The 21734-nt window shown below is 40.5% G+C and overlaps 1 protein-coding gene across 2 annotated transcripts in view; it reads left to right on the top strand.

The window, feature by feature from the left end:
• The window catches only part of LHFPL6 (LHFPL tetraspan subfamily member 6), a 255257-nt gene that overhangs the window by 98945 nt on the left and 134578 nt on the right, over window positions 1-21734 (top strand). The gene's annotated exons all lie outside the window — the stretch shown is intronic.

Genomic DNA, 21734 nt, shown 5'->3' with positions numbered 1-21734 from the left:
GGCTGGAGTGCAATGGCGCGATCTCGGCTCACTGCAACCTCCGCCTCCTGGGTTCAGGCAATTCTCCTGCCTCAGCTTCCTCAGTAGCTGGGATTACAGGCACGCGCCACCATGCCCAGCTAATGTTTTGTATTTTTAGGAGAGACGGGGTTTCACCATGTTGACCAGGATGGTCTTGATCTCTTGACCTCGTGATCCACCCGCCTCGGCCTCCCAAAGTGCTGGGATTACAGGCTTGAGCCACCGTGCCCGGCCTCTTTTAACTTTTTAAACTGATTTACCAAACCTGAGGGAAAATAAGAATCACTTAGGGCTTTTTAAAGATCCTGTGTTCCAGCTTCACCCTCACCCTGGACTTACTAGATCAAAATGTATGTGTGTGAGGGTGTTTTTAGAGACAAGGTCTTGTTCTGGCTCCCTGCAGCCTCAACCTCCTGGGCTCAAGTGATCCACCCACCTCAGCCTCCCAAGTACCTGGAACCACAGGCTCAGCACCATACCTATTTTTTTATTTATTTATTTATTTTTTATTTTTTGTAGAGACAGAGTCTCACTATGTTTCCCAGGCTGGTCTTGAACTCCTGGGCTCAAGCAATCCTGCCACCTCGGACTCTCAAAGTGCTGCAGTTACAGGTGTGAGCCACGGTGCCTGGCTGAAATGTATATTTTTAATATGCTGCTGAGATGACTCTTGTATCTGAGTTCAGTTCCTGCCCCTTCCTAGCAGTCAGGCATTGGCCAGGCTACTTAACCTCCAGCCTCAGAGCCTTCCTGGTAAGGCCGTTTTGAGGTGTTTGTGCACCATCTGTGACACACGCTCAGCAAACACTGTGAAAGGGAGCCATGTGGGGTCTGGGGATTTTCTCAAGTGTGCACTTCAGAATCAGAACAAGTGATAAGGGATCCACAGAGAGTGATTTACAAGAAAACAGAGTTCTGCCTGTGAACAATTAGTTGCACTGCAGACCTCCTGGGCCCTTGGCTCACTGTCCTATAAGAGTCATGTGGCTTGGTGAAATCTGTGAGCCCAGGTCCCCTTTGATCTGGCTAATTATAGTGAAGCATGGAAAAAATGTTAATTGCTTGACTCTTGGCTCCTCTTTTTCTTAGCATCATGCTTCTCTGCCCTGGTTTGCTCTGGGCCAGCCTCTTGTCAAGCTTTTGAACACATGGTTGATGCCTCTTCAGAAACTCCATGACCACACAAAGAGCAGGGGTTCCAGCCTGCTCTCTCCATGGGGTAAATGGAGAGAAAACATTTCACCTCATGAATCTTGTTTCTCGATCCCTCATCTAGCCCCAACCTCTCCTTTTTTTTTCTTTTTGTGAAATGCCACAAATAACCATCCTCAACAGTGCCAGTGAAGTTGAGAATCCCATAGATAGAGCCTGGGGGAAGCCTTAGTATGTTTTGTAGGAAAATTGTAAATAATTGTTAGGGGGAAAGGAAATAGGGTGAGTTTAAACCCATTGTCTAATTTATTTTAAAGCACAGATTATCTAAACATTGAATTTTAATTGAATTAGGGAGGCAGAAGGAAAGAATACATTCTGTGATATAAAGAAACAATTCTGGGCTGTTTAGAGAAAGATAATTTCAAACATTGTAGAGCAGAGTAATAGAATAAGATACAAGAAAGGATAACATGAGAGGCTGGCATTATACCAAATGGTGTATCCACATGGGAGGCATTGTGGCAGAGTTCAAAGAACCCTGGACTGGGTGGGAATCAGGCCTGCTTACAAGTCCAGCTTTAAACATTGACTTCCTGTTGCTACGAGGAAATATAACACCACCAGGAATAATAGAACTGATCAGGCGCCTCCAATGTGGGCTTCTGGATCTAGACGTCAAAGGTGCCCATGCTCTTCTCAACAACTAAGATAGAGGGAGGAAAAGATGAGACTACAGGGCAGCGATCCCAAAGGAGAGTGTCAACATCACTTGGGAATCTGTTAGAAATCCACATTGTCACATGTCACCCCAGACTTACTGAAAAACAACTTGTGGAGCTAGAGCCCAGCAATCTGTGTTTTCCTAAGTTTTCCAGGTAATTTTGATGCTCATTCAAGTCTGAGAATCACTGGTTTGGGAGACACAATTCAAATTTCTTATCCAAGATTAATTTATGTTTAATACTGTGTAAAATATTGGGTTTGCTTTTGGTCAGAATACTTAATTTATTTTGAAATTAAAAGATGAGTCAAATTTTTATACTTATCAAGAGACGTGGTATAGGTTTTAAAAGGTTTGAGAACATTTAATATACAATTCATGTGCCTTTTCTTAAGAAATTTATAATTTAATTGAGGGAATGACATCCTTGTTAATCTCTCAGCAGGTGCATAATAAGGACTACAGAAAATGAGCTAGGGCCGACGGAAGTAGAATGAAGAATTGGGATGGGGGCTGGGAATGGTGGCTCATGCCTATAACGCCAGCACTTTGGGAGTTTGGGAGGTGGGAGGATTGCTTGAGCCCAGGAGTTTGAGAGCAGCCTGGGCCATATAGTAAGACCTTATCTCTAAACAAAACAAAACATTAGCCAGGCATGGTGGCATGCACCTGTGGTCCCAGTTACTTTGGAGGCTGAAGTGGGAGGATCACTTGAGCCCAGGAGGTTGAAGCCCTTTGTACCACTGCACTCCAGCCTGGGCAACAGAGAAAGACTCCTTTTCAAAAAAACAAAAACAAAACAACAAAATTAAAAAAGCAAAATGCAAAGGGCTTCTACCTGGAAAGTGAGATGATGAAGGGTTTGAAGAAACACATTGAGGCAGGACCTGGAGGGTCAAGACGGAGAGAAACTCACTTATCTGGAGGTAAAAAGGACCCAACTGGTAAGAGAGAGGAGTTTGGAGTAAAAAGAATGAACTCATTTGGATTTTGCAGGAAACTTTCTAGAATCCCGGACAAAGAAGCACAGCAGAAGAGTTCTCAAGGAAAAGTGTCATGTCAACCATGTGTGTGATTGTGTCAGCCATGACCGTTTCAGCTGCACATGACAAAATCCCAATTCAAAATAGTTGAATCAAAAAAGAGTTTATTGGTTCAAGTTTCTGAAGACCAAAGATAGCCTGGCTTTTGGCCTGCTGGATCCAGGGGCTCCAGCAAAGTCATGACTTCCGGATTTGCTCTTCTTACCATCTCCATGCCACCTCCTTTCTCAGGGAGGTGCCTTTCTACTGCACTAAGCTGATGGCCAGAAGCTCTAGGTCTACATCGAATTCTCAGAACCCAGGTAGTGTCCTAGAATTGAGCATCTGGTTTCAGGCAGGCTAGACCAGGTTCACGTCTCTCCTGAAAGGGTGGTGCATAGAGCCATCTACAGCTGGACCTCATGGGCTGAGAGTGGGCATAGGCTGGTTCCACTTTAAATGGGAATGTGGTTATCTGAAAAGAGGTGCTGAGGATGCCTGGGATGCAGTTCTCTTCTCTCTAGGGATGGTGAAGGGAGGAGAGGACTGAGGGAGGAAGACCAGCAAGGAGGCTGCTGCTGTGATCCAGGCACAAACTGATGAAGGCCTGGCTTGGAGTCATTCCTGTAAAACCCAAGAGAACACATTTTGACCGTCACTGTAAACATAATCAGTGTGACTTCTAAAAGGGCAATAAAAGAAAAGCAGCTCATTGTCATGCCTTGAGTATAGAAAAGAGATTGGTTGGTGCTCTTAGTAGTCACCATGAGGTTAAGAAGTTAGGGAAAAAGTCAGGCTGGGCACGGTGGCGCACGTCTGTAATCTTAGCACTTTGGAAGGCCTAGGTGGCTGGATCACCTGAGGTCAGGAGTTGGAGACCAGCCTAGTCAATGTGACGAGACCTTGTCTCTACAAAAGTACAAAAAAAGTTAGCAGGGCGTGGTGGTGTGCTCGCTCTGGTAATCCCAGCTACTTGGGAGACTGAGGCAGGAGAATTGCTTGAACCTGGGAGGCGGAAGTTGCAGTGAGCAGAGATCATGCCACCGTCCCCCAGCCTGGGTGGCAGAGCAAGACTCCATCTCAAAAAAGAAAAGAAAAAGAAGTTTGAGGAAAAGGCAAAGCCTCACAATATCACCATGGGAGGATTTTGTAGTGGCTGGTGGGAGATCCAGGATGCACAGTTCATCTCTGTGGACAGAGATGTGGAACTACAGACTTCACTCCTTGCACTCTTTATCCTCGAATGGTTGGCACAGAGAGCTGGCAGCACCAGCTTTGTTACCTTTCTTAAATTAGATATTTGGGGCATGTGTATCTCTTACTAATGTAGCTTCAAGCTTTGAGAACTGGGCTGTGTTTTGGACTTCCCAACCACAGCTGCATACTTGAATTTTTCAGACTTTCAGTCTCTACTGATTGATCTTTTCTCCCCAATTTTAAACTTTGTATTAAATAAACCTCAAGGAGAAAAAGTGGCCAATGTGCCTTTTAGAATTAAAAGGTATCCTGATACCCCCTACTGTTCTATGTGTAGATAGAAAACGTGCACGTCATTTAAAGTACTTTAACACATAGGATGTGATTAGCTTGTGTCAGCCAGGTTTAGTACAACCCTCTACAGAGTAGGTGCTTGGTAAATGCTCTTTACTTTAATGGAGCAGCCAACCAGGAAACAAAAAAGGTTTTCAATTGATTCTGAGTTGGGCTTTGGGTAAGGCTGATCTTAGGAAAGTCACTTGTTCTCTGTAGGTTTAATTAGAACCCGGACCACTTACCTTTGTGGAGTGGTTTGGGAATAATCACCAGAAGCAGAGTAAAATACTTGGAAATTAAAGAGATACTAAAATGTTAAATATGCCATGTGGTAATAAAGTTTTAGAGCAAAATGGAAATGTTCGGTGGTTTTTAATCTCATAGCTGATAGGGACTCTAGGTGGGGTTGATTTATCATAGTTCACTGCACAGACTTCAGTTGTAGCTAAGAGGAGCAAAGCTTTGCAAGTGTATACTAGCACTAAAATCAGTGTCTTCATTAGACTATTAATCGTGTAGAAGTGGGAATTGAACTTGGCAACTTGACAGAGAAGCTGACATCAGAGTTATTAAATTAAAAAGATTGCTACTGAAATCAAATCAGATGCTATTACTGTCATCTCTGACACTCTCAACACTGTAAAGAGAGAGGAGAAAATAAACCCTAAGTTAAACAGCTGTGCACTCCTCCCCGCATCTTTGGAATTGCTGTCAGAAACTCAGAAGATTAAATATGTAATCAAAGCAGAAGGCTTATCAGTTTTTAATCCTATACACATATTACCAGTTCATTAGGTCCAAATTAATTTTGCCTGTATCTATACACAATGAAAAGAGAAAAATCTAACTGCTAGAGAGAAATAAATTATGCTAGTAAATGTTAGCCAAGTGTTTTTAAAAATGCACACTTTGTTCTAAGGAGCTTCCTCCAGGTGCCTCTGCAGCATGAGGGTAGCACTAGAGATGACACACAATTCCTAGTGGGAATTTAGTAGTCCCTATAAACAGGAGCATTCTCTCTGCATTTCTCTCCCTTAATTATGGCAAAGACAGTAAAATTGGAGCTCATGTATTGAGAATAAAATCAGCTCTTTCATACCTCTCTCACCTTGACCTTTCCCTCATAGTATTCAAAGTCAATACCAGTAACTACAGCCCTTGTGGCTTTGTGATAACCTGATTTTTTACTCACTTTTGCTAAGCATTACCATAAAACCTGACATCATGCCATCAGACTGCCTCTTGTGGAGACTGTAATAAGTGGGACTTGGCTTAAAGCCCATTGGTAGATTTTGAGTGTAGTTTACTTGCTCAAGATGATGAGCAAAGTGATCTATAGCTGAATCCATACTCCTTACTGAAGGTAATAGTTCAATTTTATTGTTCTGGCTCCACAATTTACAGCCAGCAATTAGATCTGGGGTAGGCTTCTGCATTTTTGATTGCAGAGTGTTATGATTTTAGTACAGAGGTTTCATGGAGCCACCTGCAGCCTGCACATCAGAGATGTGGCCAATACTGTGGTCATCTCTTCTAGGGACCGATCTATACCCCCGGGTATTGCGGAGAATGATGACAGCACTTCACTCCCAGTTGGTCATTGGAAATGCCTCTGGCACCTGCAACCCCTGGATCCCTGTGGTGGCCAGTAGAGCAAAATCCTCTAAAATGAGATGTAATTAGCCTTTTCACTAATAACAGATTGCCTGCCTTCCTGTGGTGACTATTTTTGGTCTAGCCATTCATGAAGCTACATGCTCTTTTCTGTAGCTCTCCGCTGATGAATTATCCAGCCTGTTTTCTCCAGAAACGATGCCTGTCTTTGACACTCAGACACCTGGTCCTCTGTGTTGGGGAAGTATAAATGTCATTGCATGCCTGCATTTTTAAAGTAAGTGCTGAGTTTTGAAAGAGCCTTCTTTAGGGTCTTGTTATATCATATTTTATAAAACTAGCTCTGAATGTTTGTGCCCCTCTCTATTCTTATATTGAAATCCTACTTCCAAGGTGATGATATTTGGAGATGGGGCCTTTAAGAGGTGATTAGGTCATGAGGGTTGAGCCCTTATGAATGGGAATGGTTCCCTTATCAAAGAGGCCTCTGAGAGCTGCCTTACCCCTTCCATCTTGTGAGAACACAGAAAGAAGAGAGGTTCTCACTACATACCAAATCCACCTTGGTGTTGGACTTCCCAGCCTCTGGAATTGTGCTAAATAAATTTCTGTTGTTTATAAGTTACTCAGTGTATGGTATTGAGACACAGCAGCCCAAACAGACTAAGAAGCAAGAGATCAAGTTGGCTGAGCTGTCTTTTTTCTTTCATCTTCTCTAATCTCCCTTTCATTGACTTGCCATTGACTGAATACCTGCCATGTCCCAAACTCTTTATATTCACTATTTTATTTTACCCATATTTCTCTTGACTCTTGCCAAACTGAATCTCAGAGAGGTGTAATGACTTCCTTGGTCACCTAGCCGGCTAGGAGTTGAGCCAGATTTAAGCCCAGGCTGTTGAATTCCTGAAGCCTGGACTCTTTCTACAGCACTACTGGTCCCAACCCGGCCATGCAGCAGGATAATCTGGTGAATTACAAAAAAAAAAAAATGTTGAGTTGCATCCCGAGTTGTTCATATCCCCAGCTTCGACGTTGGTGTCTGGCACTTAGTAGGCTTATTGTAAATATTGATTTACTACAGCAGCTTTGGGAGATAATAATACAATCTAGGAATCTATGATGTTTCAGTTATTCAATGATCATATACTTACAAAAAAAGAAGTCTAGTATGGTTATTGAAAGGAAGGACATCCAGATGGAGCAACTGAGTTTCTCCATGTGGTACCACAACTTGCCTTTTCACTGCTAGCCTCTACACTGGGCATGATTTCTTTTGATGCCTGTAATGGAAATATTGTGAGCACTCAACGAATGATTTGAGAACTGCAACATACAATACAAATGAAAGGTATTATTGCCATAAAATGAATTATAATTCCATACATGATTGACCGCAGCCCCTGAATCCTATTAAATGAAATCAACCTGTCAGCATGAGAGAGGCTGTCTAAACTGCAAATATAGCCTAATAAAGAGGTTCTGAAAGACCAGTGCCCTGAAATCTGAATAGATTAATTTGAGACATCTTTTCATGTTAATAAAATATGATACAAGGTCTCAAAGCAATACACAGCAAATGTACATGGAAAATAGTCTTTTCTCTGTCAGATCCACATCTGTTTTCCTAAGCCTGGAAGTTGATCAAGTTCATTTGTTTTCCACTTGCTACCTTCTACCTACAGATAGGAATGTGGCGAGCCAGGAGAAAGTGAGGTAGGAGAGTGAGGTGCAGCAATTTCATGTTCTAACTCAACGCCTGCGAGTGACGTATGCAGTGGTGGGGCGGCGTAGACAGCTCACAATTGCATAGTTAAATGACTTTCCTGCTGCCGGCTCATGTGGTCAGTAGTATAAGCAACCTGTTAATATAAATGAAAAATTCTGAATGAATTAATTTGAAAAGGAAAACCTATAATCTCAGTCAGAGAAACATTTATTTTGGCACAGCACAATTCTATTCTCTTGCGACTATGTCAGTGCAGTAAGTGTGGCACATTTGATTCCAATTAAATCAATGACTATAGAGCCTAATTCCAATTAAATATCCTAGTGAAGCTATAGTTTTGTGAGCTGTAGCTATAGAAAGGGGTTTCTGTGATTTATTTTCCTTTGCCTTTGACATGATTAGGATAATTTTGCACATTAGCTAGAAACTGTTCACATAAAATAAGTATATAAACTCCAACTGATTTTGTAAATAATATTCAGAGCAGAGTTAATGAGCATGGTGGGCTTATGGGAGTGAGCTGGGTGGCCAGGAGTCAGGCTGCGTACCCAGTCAGGATGTTAAGGTGGAATCCCATCTCTGATGCTCCTTAAGTGGGGGACCTCAGACCACTTACCTTCGACATCCTTCAATTGTCCCATGTATGAAATGGGGTTATTAACAAGTCCTTGATGATTATTTTCCTATCTACCGCAGGGGGAACGCAAGGTAATAAATGCCATGAACTGCTTAGCACAGTGCCTTCCTTATGGGCAGCACTAAGAGCTGTGACTAACAATAGTCCTGCACATGTAATGATGGCATTTGAGGCCAGTATGCTTTCACAGTGCCTCCTGCCTTTTCACAGGGACAGTCGCCTCTGCACAATGGTCATGACTATTGAACACCACCTGCCCAGGACATTTGAATGGCATTATGGGGTACCTTGGCAGATTCCCCCACATGAGGCCAGAGACTGACATGGGAATGTAATGATTTTTTGTTTCTAGTGGGGTGCTGGTGACATTAGCATTCTTTAACTGTTGTCTGAGGTTTAAAGGTAGGTCACCTTGCACCTTCTAAAAAGCGGGATGAAAAACATGCAGTGTGCAAACTTCCTGTGAAGTGTTTCTTTGCTTAGAAATCATGCTGGTTTGCTGTTCTATATAAAAATAGAGAGAAACTTGTCTCACAGTGTCCTAACCAATAAGAGAGAAGGTCTTAGATATTACCGTGAGCCCTGATGTCTTTCCTGAGGACATTGATAATAGGATCAGAGCACCCCGTGTTCTTAACCAGGACACTCTTGATTCACTGCCAAAAATTGTGTCTGTTATAGAGCTTTTCATAAATGGGAAGGCTGGGGGTGGAAGCAGATAAAATTACTTTATAGTTTCTTAGCCAGGACAACCATTGCTAGTGTTTTGCCATCCCTAGGCTTTTGTTCTCTGTCTCTATGCACAGGTTTTGGTTTTGTCTTAAAAAGTGGTGATTATCCTATCTGGGTCACTTGGTTCTGTGTGTTTTTGTTTTGTAAGTATTTCCTATCTCATTTCAATTTTTTCATAAACAACCTTTACAAGTGTTATAAAATTTATTTGACATAATTTATGATTACTTTATTATTTGATGTTAAAGCCTTTTAGCAGTCTTACTCTAAATAAATAATGCTTTGATGCTCATTGAGGATTCTTTTCTTCTCTTTTCTTTCTGTCCTACCTTCCTTCCTTCCATTTCTTTCTTTTCCTTTTTTTTTTTTTTTTTTTTTTTGTTACAGAGCCTCACTCTTTTGCCCGGGCTGGAGTGCAATGGTGCAATCTCGGCTCAGTGCAACCTCTGCCTCCCAGGTTCAGGTGATTCTCCTGCCTCAGCCTCCCAAGTAACTGGGATTATAGGCACCCGCCACCACGCCTAGCTAATTTTTGTATTTTTAGTAGAGACAGGGTTTCACCATGTTGACCAGGCTGTCTCAAACTCCTGACCTCAGGTGATCCACCCACCTTGGCCTCCCAAAGTGCTGGGATTACAGGCGTGAGCCACTGTGCCTGGCCAATTTTTTTATAGTATATTTCTAAAAGTGGAGATCCTAGGTCAATGGAATAAGTATTTTAATTTTTATTAATTGCCAAATGGCATTCCAGAATATTGGCATGAACCTAAATGACCAACAGTAGGGTTATGGTTATATAAATTAGGGCGTATTCACATGATGGAACATTATACAGCTATTAAAATTGTTTTAAAAGAATACTGACATTGATTATAATATAAAAATTTACCTTTTTTTGGGAAAATATGTATATTATACACACAAAAAAGGCATAAAGAAACATAATAACATTGAATGTCTTTGATTTAAAAACTGTAGGTAATTTTTATTTTCTCTTTTATTTGAATACATTCCAAAGTCTCTACAAGAAACATGTATTCCTTTTATAATCAGAAAACTGATATCTAAAAGCATTTAAGTATAAATGTATGATGATGCTGAGGTTCCAGCATTCGTATAAATTCTTTTGGCTGTTTTAATGCTCTTGAACAAAAATAGCATTATCCATTTTACTAAGAAAGTGAATGCTAATCATTCAGGCTGTTTAGTTCATATGCTCTAGATTTTTTATTTCTGGGGCACTCAGGGAATGACGTTATGGAGGCAACCCACAATTGCTACCTTCACCCACTAAGAGATTTGCCTAAATCAGTAATTCTTTAATGGTGGGTTCTAGACTTCATATTCACAATGTACTCATCCATTAACTCATTCATTTTTTCATTCAGAGTTGTTCACTGAGTACTTATAGTGCTTGGCAATGTACTAGAGATAGGGAGATAGATGAAAGAAAACTGCTCCCACCTGCCAGAAGGTCACAGCTTAATGTATTTTAAGAGACACTTGGCTCACACCAAACATTTTGAGAAACTATCAAAAGTAATGTAAATTTCTGTAATCTCTTGTTTAAATGTCTTTAATGTTATTTTTCCTGATTTTCTTGACTTCTTACCTGTACATATTTATTACTTGAGAATTGTATGTCCAATACAGTAGTGACTAACCACATGCCGCTATTTAAATTAAAATTAATTAAAGTTAAATACAATTAAAAATTTACTTTCTCTGTTGAACTAGCCATATTTCACGTGCTCAGTAGCCACGTGTGGCTGGTGGCTCACGTTGTTGAAATTTGTATGGGACAGCCCTGCTTTAGAAGGGGAGATTTCTCTCCTTACCCCTTATCCCCACTCCATGTCCTTACCCAATCCTTCCTAAGCTTTCATTGTGGCTTCCCAAGTGAACTCCAGGTATCTCCCTTGAATTTAATCTTTCACATCCTCATCAGAAAGATAATCTTGAAAAAACCATGTTGAATTTGTGGCTTTCCAATTAAAAACTGTTAGTTGGTTTATCTCTTGGCTTCCAAATAAAATATAGACTCTTGAGCAGGTCTTCAGGGCCCTCTAAATCCTATTTTCCACTTTCTTTCTGGCCATCTCTCTCTGCCACTTCAGCTAGTTCTAGCCATTCCCCATCTCTGAAGCTCCCTCTGCTCGCTCGCTCTTTCTTTCCCTCCGTCCCTCTCTCCCTCCCTCCTTTCCTTTCCTTTCCTTTCCTTTCCTTTCCTTTCCTTTCCTTTCCTTTCCTTTCCTTTCCTTTCCTTTCCTTTCCTTTTTCCTTTTTCCTTTTTCCTTTCCCCTTTCCCCTTTCCCTCCCTCCCTCCCTTCTTTCCTTCCTCCCTCCCTCCCTCCCTCCCTTCCTTCCTTCTTTCCTCCCTCCCTCCCTCCTTTCCTTTCCTTTCCTTTTTCCTTTTTCCTTTTTCCTTTCCCCTTTCCCCTTTCCCCTTTCCCCTTCTTTCCCCTTTCCCCTTCTTTCCCCTTTCCCCTTCTTTCCCCTTTCCCCTTCTTTCCCCTTTCCCCTTCTTTCCCCTTTCCCCTTTCCCCTTTCCCCTTTTTCCTTTTTCCTTTCCTTTCCTTTCCTTTCCTTCCTTTCTTTCGACAGAGTCTTACACTGCCACTCTGGCTGGAGTGCAATGGTGCGATCTTGGCTCACTGCAACCTCCGCCTCCTGGGTTCGAGGGATTCTCCTGCCTCAGCCTCTCAAGTAGCTGGAATTATAGGTGTCTGCCACCACACCCAGCTGATGATTTGTATTTTTAGTAGAGATGAGGTTCCACTATATTGGCCAGGCTGGTTTCGAACTCCTGACCTCCTGATCCACCTGCCTTGGGCCTCCCAAAGTGCTGGGATTACAGGCATAGGCCACCATGCCTGGCCTCCCTCTGCTCTTTCTTGCCCGTGAGTTATCCTTTATGCTAACTCAGCTGTCAGAAATGCTATTTTCCCTCACAGCCCAGACTAGGAATTACTTCAGATGTCACCTCTGCCATGAGTCCTTCTTTGATTCCCAATCTTCAGTTACCCCTTCCTCCTCCTTGTATATGGCTCCAAATTTGTAAACCTTCTGTGACATCTTTGCTTCACATTTTGCATTGTACTTCTTGCACATACGTGTTTTCCTTTTCTAAAGTCTTGGAGTAGTTTATATGTGCCAAAGTAGACTCACAAATCTCTGTTGACTAAACTTAGAGGTACATTGCAGTCAGTATCTTTATTTTAATTTTACCATTTGAGTGCATTAAATAGCAGAGTGGCCCTCATTCCGGTGGAGTTTGAGTTGTTTGTCTATTATAGAGAGCTAATGTTTTGCCCACATGCCTGAAATAATTGGAAGGACTTGGATTTAATACTGATTTTTTTTTTTGTAGGACTTCCAGGAAAAGCAGGGTTCATTAAATGCAAAAGAATGACATTAACAACAGAAAAATCCCAAAGCCAAATAAGTAGTAATGAGTAAAGAAAAGCTGTATCCTTGGCAGCCGTCCCCTCCAGCTTAACTTTTCAAATTAAATGAATAATTAAAGCTTCCTTGAGACTTTATGATGTTATTGTTCTAATTGTTGGTGTTACCAGTTCACATGTCATAGTGGCAATTTTGTGGCAGATGCTTAGCAGTACAGCTAATTACATGGCCACAGATGTAGCTGTAATTCCAGCAGTAGAGGCTACTGACTTACTGTAGCCCACGTTTTTCCTAAACATTCCAGCAAATCTGTACTCACTGCATCCAGCATGAATTTTTCCAGAGTGGAGACGGAGTTAACACAGAGACTGCTGCACCCGAGAGAGAGCTTACTGGTGGCTAAACCAGGACTGTTCTCTTTTGGGTAAGACTGATTTATCCATGCGCCCTTTTAGAGACTGATTTTTCTCTCCCCTGCTTTGTTCTCCTATCTGGCTTTTAGGGAGTTTTCTCCCTCTTGGTTTGCACTTGTGTTGTGGCCCTGTTCTCTCCAAGAGAGAGATTCCTGCAATTCCTATGCATTTTGGAATTCCGTGTTTTAGAATCCAAGCAATTCCTGCGTGCTTTGGAATCAGTGAAGAGGAAGAAGAGAAGCAGAACTTCTGCACAGGATCTTCTTAATTCCATGAGTTTTTCTGTTTTTTTTCTTTCTTTCTTTCTTTTTTTTAATGCCTCCAGGTTTCCAGCTGTAGGCAAAAGAATAGCAGTTTGGATTTGATTTAAATTGGTGCTTGCTTTTAATTTCATCTGTTACCTTTTCTTGTTTATGAGGACTGTTAGTTTTGTGGATCTTTAAATAGAAGTCTAAACTTTAGCTCTTCAGAAATTGTGTAGTAAATCCAAAACTTGTATAGTAAATTCAAATTCAAAAAGAAAAGTCTGCCTTAGAAGTTGTATTTGGGGCTAGGCATGGTGGCTCATGCCTGTAATCCCAGCATTTTGGGAGGCCAAGACAGGTGGATCACCTGAGATCGGGAGTTCAAGACCAGCCTGACCAACATGGAAAAACCCGGTCTCTTCTAAAAATATAAAATTAGCCAGGCGTGGTGGCGTGTGCCTGTAATCCCAGCTACTCAGGAGGCTGAGGCAGGAGAATCGCTTGAACCAGGGAGGCGGAGATTGCAGTGAGCCGAGATCATACCACTGTACTCCAGCCTGGGCAACAAGAGTGAAACTCCATCTCAAAAAAAAAAAAAAAGTTGCATCTTTGATAGGAGAGAAGTATGTGATTCAGTGGAGAGTAAGGGAGGAGGCCCTTGTAAAAGGCAAGACTGGATGGAACAGACTGCTGGGGTAAAAGAGAGAGCCACCCCACTTCACAAGCTATCCATCACTCATTCTCAGAGCTCACATGTAAACTGTCAAGGCCTGACCTTTTACTTAGATACTTTTATAATTCTCACTTGGATGTCTTAGTCCATTTGGATTGCTATGACAAAAATATCTTAAGTTGGATAGATATAAACAATAAACATTTATTTCTGACAGCTTTGGAGGCTGGAAAGTCCTAGATAAAGTTGCCAGCAGATTCTGTGTCTGGTGAAGGTTAGTTCCTTGTAGATGGTGCCTTCTCGCTGTTCCCTTATATGGTGGACAATATGCTCCCTGGAGTCTCTAGTATAAGGGCATTAATCCTATTCATGAAGGTGGGGCCCTATGACCTAATCATCTCCCATAGGCCCCACTTCTTAAATACCATTCCATTGGGTGTCGGGTTTCAACATATACATTTTGTGGGGTGGGGCATCAACATTCAGACCATAGCATTAGATGCAATTTTTTAAACTAACTTTCTTGCTCCTCCCTGGGGTAGTGAAAGCAATTAGAGAACATATATTTCTTTTAATGTCACCTAAAGTCTATTGCACAAAGTAACCTGAATGCACTGTATCATGCAAAGTCTCTGACGTAATCCTATGGACCACATATAGTACATTAATGTGGGAATTTGCTGTTATTAAATGTTTTTAAAGCATAAAACCACTTTCAAAGCTCAATATGATTAATTCCTTAAAACGCTTCAGTGAGGTATGTAGGTGCATTATTTTTGTTGTCATTATCTTTCTTATTTCACAGTTGGCCACACTAAAATGCAGGAAGGTTAAGTGCTTTAGCCAAGGTCACTTAGGAATCTGTTGATGTGGCTAGAGCAAGACATGAGAGCTCTAGGCTGAAGCACAACCCCTTGTCCACTAAAAAGGGAGAGTTTGCTCCTTTGTCTGCTAAAAATCAAGCCCAAAAGGCACTATAAAATTTTGAGACTTGAGGAATGCCTTTTCCATCTCTATTTGTTTCTTGAATAATATTGGAGGGGTATATAATATTGTCCAAATTGACTGTGTGTTTATCATTTTTAACAATTTTTGGTAGAAGGTATCTCCAGAGTGGCTCATTTAATCTGTTGGATGGTTTCCAAAAGTTTTTTAAGATTATATGTGTAGTTTGTGAGAAACAGCTCACATTTCACATATCAGTGAGTCAAATACATCTTCCTTTGGAAAGAAAGGGTAAATTTACATTTCACTGAGCTCAGTTTTGACCCTTGTGCAAGCTGTGGCTGCCTCAGAAGATAGCATTTGTGCTGAAGTCTTTGTTGTGTGCTGATTGAGTACCACTGAATGGATTAACAGGGATATTCAAATAATTTTTAGTAATTTTTCATAAGCCAAGACACAATTTCAGTTTTTTCTTTAGAGCTACTCACTTGTTCTAAATCATTGAGGCAGAGTAATCCAGCAAGGAGCTACACTGTTTTTCTTTTGACAGTAGATATCCTGATAGGTTAGCATTTTCCTTTATTCTATAAAAGAGGCTCAAAGTGACCCCTGCCTTTCAAGCTGGTGGGATTGAACTACCCTTTGTAGTGACAGGTTACAGTGCCTCTTTTACCAGTAAATCTGTCTTTAGATTGGAACAAGACACCCTGACCACAGTCATCGAATTGGCGGTGAAACTCAGTAACCACTTGGGGTGATACAGTTTACACTCCTGTGTTTGCCCCCATTGGTGACCTGTAAGTAACCACTATTTGCCTCAAAGATTTCTGGTTCATAGGGCTCCCTAGGATAGGTTTGTGTGTATACCACCCATTTGTGAGTGGTAAAACAGGGTTGCAAGACATTTTTTAAAATACCGTGTTAGCTGACCCAGCCTATACTGTTGGTAGTAAAAACATTACTATCTCTCCACACAGTAACTGCATTGCTACAACTAGCCCTTCTGTGGAAAGAAAAAATGACATGAAAACAAACAAAAGTCTCCTGATACAATGCAGACCCAATCAATAGTAGTTACTAAGTACTCCACTGGAAATAAGTGATGTAAAAATATGGAAATTCCAGGTCTTGTCCCACTGGAAATTCCACTTCTGCTCTCCAGTGGATGCTTACAGTCTCGCTAAGAAAAGAGTGAGACCTGTAAATGATTCTATCTGATGTTGAGAAAACTGCGTTGAATGGGTTTGGGGTCAGCCAGTCTTGTGTTTGACCATTACTGATCCAGCATACTTTGTGGCCCTGAGCAGGTTATTTACCCGTGAGCCTTGGTTTTCTTCTCAGTAAAATGGGAATGATAGTATTTATCTTGGAGGTTGTGGAAAGGATTGGAAATATTGTTTGCAAGGTGCCTTGGATAGCCTAGAACTTAGTAAAAGATCAGTTAATACCTGTTACTATTGTTGTTGCTAACAATGATAATGGCATGAGTCAGTATGCTAAGTGCCAAATTGGTGGTACAAGTATTTAGTGTTATAGGAGGTCAAAGCAAATTAAATTTCTTTAACTACAATTTCTAGATTTGAAAAATTGGGCTCATTCATCATTTCCTTTAGTTCCATTCTGATTTCTTTTGTTCTCTGAAAATGTACCCTATTTTCATAGCTGCCTTCATATTGGCTGGCTTTTGATTCTTCATAATGGTAGAAGCCAAGGAGCACATAAATAATTGAAATTCCAAGGTAGAACGCTGGGAAATCTTATTTTAGTCTGTTTTCTTCTCTAGCCTTGCATTTACCAGAATTCTATCAGAGCTCTACTAAGCAACACATTGAACTGGCCAGTATCTTCCTTCTGTTTCTTTCCCATTGGCCCATAGTGTTGCTAATGACTTATGAAATGACTTAAAGGTGGCTATCAGATGGGAAAAGAAGATATTTCTCTTGAGTAATTTTTGAATTAAGTAATTAATTGTAGAATACTTTCAAAATGGCTGAACCCATTTCTTTGAGATACAAGTAGAAGTTTCAGAAAATATTAAAATGCCTCTAGGCATTGTTTTATTGGAAAATAGTGACGTTGATACTCCCCAAAACATTTCTTCTTGTCTTTTGTGCGCAGCATGATTTTTCCTGCTGATTTATCTCCCTTTATAGTTTGCTGAATCTGGTACTAAATGTAGTGGGTATTTCCTGAGTGGTCACTGACTCATGAGGCAAAGTGAGCCTGAAATTGATAAGGCATTAGTAGAGACCTTTGTAGAGTTGAAATTATGTTATAGAAAATCCACAGGATAGTTGAGAATTGTCCATAGATGAAAACTGCCCTGTTTGGGCATATGTTTTCGTCACTGTAAATAAAAAGCAGTTTCTTCTGCCTATGAAGGAAAGGGGAAAAGTCCATCAGTCATTTTGAAGGTTAGGAGGATGGTAGGCAGTCATTTACACAAATCTCTAGGGAACTCATCTGCCACACACAGGTTTGCACCTCCTTATTTTGTACACATTTTGCACCTCCTGCTCGTGCATCCCCCTCCCCAAGTGAGAATTACTGCATATGACAAAAGATACTTCTCAGAGTGGCTTATTACAAATGTAGATGAGGTGAAAACTTAAACCACCAAGTATTTAAAATTCTCACAACTGACTACAGCCTCCTATGTAGATGCTTGGTCCTTCCAGAGGGAGTTCACATTAATGGAAAGGATTTCAAAAGAGAAAATAAATTATGCCTGTACATAAAGGAGGGTGGATGAAAAGAAAGGGAGGGGAGCAAAGGAAAGAGAGAGGGAAAGGCTGTCAATTTTCCACCAGTGGATGATTTTTCCCAGGAGATTTCATGCTGTTTACAAATCAGGATCATATTTATTGAAAAACAAGTTTCTCTGTTCAGCCAGGGTTTCTAAAGAGACCTCAAGCATGACTCCAAAGTTGAGAGCTGGTGCAGTAGATAGATGCTGCTGCCTACTCTGATGTCTGCTAAGAGGGGAACACATTTTAGGGTGAAAGATCGTGGATATGGGGAATCAAAAGTTCATTCCGGCCGTACTTTGTTGGATATGAAATGCTTTTGTAGGCGGTTGGCTCTGTGAATCTGAAGCTGGGTGGAGAGGACAGGGTTGGGGAAAAATGTGGGGATGATTGTCATGTGAATGGCACTGAAAGTACAGCTCTGGATGGAAGCATATAGAAAGTGTAAACAGTACTTGAGAAGAGCCAATACTCATGTAGATAAGGTGAATTGCCCTCTTCCAACAGAATCTTTTTAAAATTAATTAAAATAACTTATTATTCAACTAAGAAGAAAAGTAATATTTGTAATCCTAATGAGTAATATCCTTCTCCTTATGAAATGCCAGGTTTTATACCTTAAACATCTAGTCTCTTATATATGTTAAAAGCAATATGAGCTCAGTGAGACCAGGCCATTCCCTCCCCATGAAGGAAGAGGGTGGCAGATAATCACAGCAAATGCTGGTTGACTATTTCAGCCTCTTCCTGTTGCTCAGTCAATAAACTGTTTACATTTGCGGCCCCATCTTCCTCCTGTCTGCATTGATTTTTGGTGCTTCTATAAACTCCTAAATTGCATCCATGTGGCTTCTGAAACCAATGAAGAAAACTGCCTTAGTATTTCATCAAAAAATTAAAGGAAAAGGCATCTATAGCAAAACACTGTCTGTTTCATGGTTTCATAGAATGCCTTTGCCTGAGGCAGAATTGGGTGAAAAAGCAGGAAATGGTTTTGTAAAAACAAAAAAAAAAAAAAAAAAAAATTGTAATGAGGAAGACGGGAGTTTGGAATACTCTAGGCCAATTGTTTCTATATATATGACATTTTTATGTTAGACTTGACATAGGGGGCAAAGAGAACTTCCATTTTCTGGTTGAGCTCCAAAATTACAATATTTGTGCAGTTTCTCACATCCTTGCTCCAAGCACAACCCTTAGAAAGAAATAGCTGAGGAGGGTGCACATTTTGACAGCTAGAAAGCTGGAACAGGGCAGAGAATGTGCTACAAAAATTTTTCCTCTTTTTAATGTAAGTTCAAATAAATTTCTTGTATAACATTACTAGTTTTAAAAATCTCCACATGTTTCCAGTGCGGTTTTAAGTTGTATTCAGAAAGCAGTGTTTTTAAAATTATGAATATAATATCTATTCACTATAGAAACTTTGGAAAATACAAAAAAGTATTGCAACAGTAGAATAAAATTTATCAACAGCATCTGAGATCACTGTTAAAACTGGGAAGATAAAAGATGAAAGCTCCTTTATCCAGCCTTTGCAGGGTCTGCCATTTTGCCTGCATCTGTACTGTATACTCTGCCTTCCCTTGTGTTACAGCAGTGAAGGGCGGGCCCTCCACTTGAGTCCTGTATCTAATTCCTTCTCTTTTAATCATCTTTTGTATCACCCACCTTTAATGAAACTCTACATTCCCTTCCAACTACTCTTGTTTTGGTAGCTTTCACATAGCTGAGTTTTCTTATTTGGTGTCTGTGCTTGCTTCCTTCCTGCTCTCTTCCTCCAATGGTCCTTCTTCTCATCACTTTCCCAAAACTGCCATTGTCTAGGTTACCTATGACCTCAGTGTTGCCAAATCCAGTAGTTAATTCTCTGTCCCACTTTACTATGTCTCTCTGTAGCATTTGACACAGGTGGTTATTTCTCCTTTCTGAATAATTTTTCTGCTCATCTTCTGTAACATTATGCCAACCAGTTTCTTGATAAATTACCAGCTATTCTTATCTTCATATGCTTGACCTGCTAACTTGAGAAAGATTGTTGTTCTCTAATATTTTCTTTTCTTGTTTTTTTTTTTTTTTTTTTTTTCTGAGAATCTTACTCTATAGTCTGGGCTGGAATGTAGTGGCACGATTTTGGCTCACCACAATCTCCACCTCCCAGGTTCAAATGATTCTCCTGCCTCAGCCTCCTGAGTTACAGGGGATTACAGGCACATGCCACCATGCCAGGCTAATTTTTGTATTTGCAGTAGAGACAGGGTTTCACCATGTTGCCCAGGCTGGTCTCGAACTCCTGACCTCAAATGATCTGCCCACCTCGGCCTCCCAAAGTGCTGGAATTACAGGCATATGCCACCGCGCCTGGCCTAATATTTTCTATTTATACTTTTCATATGATTCCATCCAGTGCTTTAAATGACATCCACATGACAATAGTTCCCAACTTTTCCACCAATTGTATCCTCTCTACTCAGCTTGAGATTCATATAGCCAGTTGCCTGCTAAGCACTTTACATCCAACAAAACGTGGTCAGAATGAACTTTTGATTCCCCACATCCATGTTCTTTTTACCCTGTAATCTGTTCCCTCTTAATCATCAGAGTGGACACCATTATCTGTCTACTGCTTCAGCTCTCAACTTTCCATCCATGCCTGATGTCTTTTCTTCCCTCAAATGTTACTTCTACTCCGTCAGCAAGTACTCAGATGACATCACACTACTGCTGAAAATCTTGAAATGAATTTTTATTAACTAAAATAAGATGTCAACTCATTACCCTGGCTTTGCATGATCAGATCCCTGCCAGTTCCTGTGGATGCATCCTGAATCATTCTTCCACCCCCGCCCTTTTTGTGTTCCAGTCCCAATGAGCTCATTGAATCTAGGAGGTCTTTGTCTTTGCTGTTATTTAAATTCCTTCATGTCCTTACATCTTCATGTGCTGGCCTTCCTGTGTTATTTAGGCTCCACCCCATATATCTTTCTTCAAAGACACAATCCCTGATTGCACAGTGTCGAGTAGCCCCATCCGTCACAATGACCTTCCATTACATATGCCTATTATATTTTGTTCACAGCACTTACTAGCATCTGAAAACATCTTGCTTCTTTAATTATTTGATCATTATATCTTATTCATTTAGAATGTAACCTCCAGGAAAGCAGCAACCTTGTCTGTTTTAATTACCACACTGTACTCAGGGAATGTAGGTGCTTGATGTGGGTTGAATGATTATTAAATCGATAGTTTGAGGTTATTTTCCTCTAATCCTTATTTACTGTGAACTAAGTCATTATATTTCAATCATATCATATATTGAATGATATATTATTGCCTGATATTTTCCAATTACCATCATAAAATTAAGCATTTTCCTGTGTTGTTAGACATTTTAAAACAATATTTTAATTATAAAACTAATAAAAGTTAATTAAGCAAACTTAAGAATACAGGGAGGAAAATAAGAGGGAAAACCAACCCATGATATGCATTAATAATCTGCCACAAATCCATCATCTGTAGACATATAAATATTTAATACATTAAACTTGCATGCTAATAACTATAATTTTAGTAACTAGTATTTTGTTCTCATGAAGGTGTCATAATTTGCTTAGTATCCTATGATCATTCAGTTAACTCCAGTTTTTCAATACTTAATACTGATGTAGTAGGTACCAATTTTGACCTTAAAATGATTTCAAATGCTATAGATCAAATATTTGTTCTTTCAGTACCGTTGGTAAGAGATAAACCTGAAGTCACTGTTGTGTGTTTGTCATGTTGAAAATTACGATATAATGATACCATAATTGCCTGATTCTGCCTTGACTCATTGTCTCACTTTCTACAGGGATTTTTCTTGAGTGAAAAAAGGTGGCCTCTAGACCAAGGAGTCCCCATGAGAGGGAGGGATATGAGCGGCCCACACAAAGCTGTTACCATTATGGCATTTTCTCTAAGACCTATCCACAAGCCACCACTCAAGACACATCCTTTTGGCATAAGAGTAAATGACCTATATCTCAGGGGGTTCTGCCTTAGTATCTCCTTCTTAACAATATCAGAAGTGAACTTTTATCTTGGGACAACAGTAAACAAATGACAGGGCCAGTTGAGGAGAAATAAAGTAAATAGAT

The sequence above is a fragment of the Sapajus apella genome, unplaced genomic scaffold, assembly GCF_009761245.1.
Source record: "Sapajus apella isolate SASKATOON/1434 unplaced genomic scaffold, GSC_monkey_1.0 scaffold32, whole genome shotgun sequence".
Taxonomy (NCBI): domain Eukaryota; kingdom Metazoa; phylum Chordata; class Mammalia; order Primates; family Cebidae; genus Sapajus; species Sapajus apella.
This window is presented reverse-complemented; position numbering and strand designations above follow the sequence as displayed.